This window comes from Oncorhynchus mykiss, chromosome 2, assembly GCF_013265735.2.
Source record: "Oncorhynchus mykiss isolate Arlee chromosome 2, USDA_OmykA_1.1, whole genome shotgun sequence".
Lineage (NCBI taxonomy): Eukaryota > Metazoa > Chordata > Actinopteri > Salmoniformes > Salmonidae > Oncorhynchus > Oncorhynchus mykiss.
Window position 1 is genome coordinate 53,927,779 of NC_048566.1, and position 3,550 is coordinate 53,931,328.

Consider the following 3,550-nt stretch of genomic DNA (forward strand, 5'->3'; position numbering starts at 1 on the left):
CAATCCTGTCTCTGAGCTCTACAGATAACTCCTTTGACATCATGGCTTGGTTTCTGCTCTGACATGCACTGTCGACAGTGGGACCTTATATAGACAGGTGTGTGCCTTTCCAAATCATGTCCAATCAATTGAATTGACCACAGGTGGACTCCCAAGTTGTAGAGACGTCTCAAGAATGATCAATGGAAACAGGATGCACCTGAGCTCAGTTTCGAGTCTCAAGCAAAGGGTCTGAATACTTATGTAAATAAGGTATTTTTAATACATTTGAAAACCTTTCTAAAAACGTGTTTTTCGCTTTGTCATTAGGGGGTATTATGTGTAAATTGTTAAGGAAAGAAATGTATTTATTGAGGCTGTAATGTAACAAAATGTGGAAAAAGTCAAGGGGTCTGAATACTTTCCGAATGCCCTTAATGTAAAGGGATATTCCGCTTATATCATGGTTTGGCACAGAAAACAATAATACACAAAGTACAATTTAAATGCTGTTTACATCTGCTGAAGTAGCAAGCTAACTACAGTCTTTTTATGTAGCCTACTGATATGGAGAGGTATTTTCTGGCAGAACTACAAAGTGTAACTCTGGAGGATGTTGCAGCTGAATGGTTAATCAAATGTATGCCCACCTATCAAGCACCCTTCAGCCAATCAGAATCGAATGTTCAACAAAACCATGGTATAAAAAATTATAAACTGTTAGTGTTACTGACTTGAGTGTTGTCTCATCCTCTCCCTGTCAAGATGGAAGGCCTTTCATAAGAAAAAATGCTTTTGGAAAGCCAACATGATGTGGTCCAAATACCCTAAAACTTAAATTAATAGTCTGGGTGTTTATTTGCTTCAATCACTGAACATAACCGGCGCATATTAGAGACAGGCTCCTATTTGAGCCAGGTGTCTATATCCTTAATGCACACAGGTTTTCCTCAATAAAGTGTTGAACAGACTAGCACATTGTTTATGACCAGTACAAACATAACACATTTATCACAGATCAGACTTGCAAAGACGAGGCTGCCTATCATACATCCCCAATGTCATGCATCAGCACCAACATGATCTTACCAGATAGAATTCAGTAATCAACGATTGTTCAGGTCCCCGGGACATCGGGAGATACCTTCCATTCCATCCACTAGGGACAACTTAACCATCAAGTTTTTGTTGCTTTTAAAAAAAAAAAAAAATCTATATATATATATATTTTTTTTTCTGTTTTAACAACCTTAATCCTTACCTACTTTCACTTCACCCATAGACGTTTATCCCTCCTGGACAAACGTTGAATACTGAAGTGAGACCATGAGATCTTGCTAGTTGAGCCAACCATGTCAAACCAGACTGCTGTTTCATCCATGGCAATAATGTTGCTCTCCTTTCTCTTCTATTGCCTAATCTTTACGGTACTTACTGAAGTTCACTCGTAAACATATTTTATTTGAAACAGCCGTTTATTTGCTTAAATGTGTGCCGATGCGCAGCTAATAAAAGGGACAGGCAGCTATTTGAGATTGTGTGCATTTAATTGATGTTTTACGATAAGTATTTTGTGAATCAGCATTTTTAAACCGTAGTTGTGTACAAGTTAATAATTGAGTATGGTAAGATCTCAGGGCTCGAATTCACAAGGCATACTAATACTAAGAAATTCATTCTCAGAATTATGACATTTTCTCCTAAGTGTAAGAATTTTTCTGAAAATAAAACAAATCTATAGCCGTAAAGCAGAGACTTTATTAGGGCTATTGAAATAAATCATGACTATTGTTTGCCGGATTTTATTTGTAACAAAAACAATTGATAATTATAATTTATTTCAAATATCATTGTAAAATTATTTTTTTAAATGCTGCATTCTAAATAAAATGTTATTACAATATATATATATATATATATAAAAATGTAGACTTTCCTGGTTGTTTTCTAACCGGGTCAATGTTTGGGATGACCTGAATGCGAGCCTGATAGTGGAGAGAAACAAATGTGAAACTAAGCTTAATTCAGTCTGGATTTCCAGGCTAGCAACATGCATCATTAACACAAAATAAAACTCTAAATTGACATGAAAATAGGAGACTTTATTAATATAAAAACATTTCCAAACTTAAGATGTCAGTTGAGTTCCAGTCTTAACATCAGATGACAAAAGAAAAGGGAATCCAATAAGACTTTGCATAATGGACACTAATTCACAAAAGTCTGAACAATTCTTGAGTAATAATTATTTTATATTTTAGAATAGATTTTTAATAAATAATTATTGTACTCATATGTTCAAGGTCCACATGATTGTGGTGAGAGTACAGTATATTTCCATACAACAGATTGTGCCCATGATTAACATTATGGAGTCAACCGTACGGTTGTAGACAAAGTTTAAGACAAATTCCTGATTTTCTCACTAAAATTCTAAGCATATCACTGACACACAAAAAATTATTTGATCTCTAAAATTCACAGATGATTTCCCCACATATTACACAGCTACTTGTAATGGAAAAATGGATTTCCATACTCTGCTAATCGACAAACAATGTATGTACATATGGGGTATTTTGTGTATAACTGCCCCATTATCAAGGGCTCAGTCAACTGAAGCTGTATTTGATCTTCAAACCAATACTATATTTTAAGAGAATGGTGTCTGATTTATTTGTGAAATATTTACAAATTATAGGGCTGGTGGGGGGGGGGGGGGGGGGGGGGGGGGGGTTGTTTTAAGATGGTCATACCAAGGATCATTTAGTTATCTGATATAGAATTTTAGGACCCATTTAGGTATCAATATATTAAAGCTAATTTATTTTTTGGGGGAAACTTACTGCTTACTTACTGCCCATAGCAACGCATTGAATAACAGATTCAGACTCAAAAGGAAGTTTGTTTTAAAGTGTCTGTCCTATATCTGAAATTATATATATTTTTAAATTCCCATATTTAACCCCTTTTTTTGGCACTAAACTACTTCCATATATATTTCCATAAACATTTTAACCCCATAGAGTCGATGTCCGCGCCCCCGCGGAAATCTAATCAACATAATAAAAACATACCCATCAAAATCCGTGTTTTAAACTAGAGATGTTTTTGTTGTTGCTGCATGGGCTGCGTCTCAATCCACCGCATACGCCAATGACAGCCTTCCACATCTGCGGGGGAAGGTGGCCGAGCTACAGCAGCGTTTGTCAGACCATGAAACATACCAAAAATCGGTTTTCTCACAAACATCTGTAGTCTCCGAACGGTTTGACCTACAAACTAATATGACCACTCTACGGAAAGGTGAGACTCTCACGAACATGTTGGTTGTTTTGCTCTAGGACACTTACAAAACCTGTTTGAAGGTAGCCCGGTACCAGTTGAAGTAAACTTCAAAAGGAGGTCTAGTTGTTAAGTTGCAGTGTTTCCGCCTAATGAGCTAGCATAACTGTTGCTATCCTTGACAGTAAGACATGGGTGTTAATATGAAATTACATCAAATAGTCTAATTTTAAAGTGCTGAAAACTCAGTAGAGCTACAAATGACTAAACTAGACACGAACAAGGC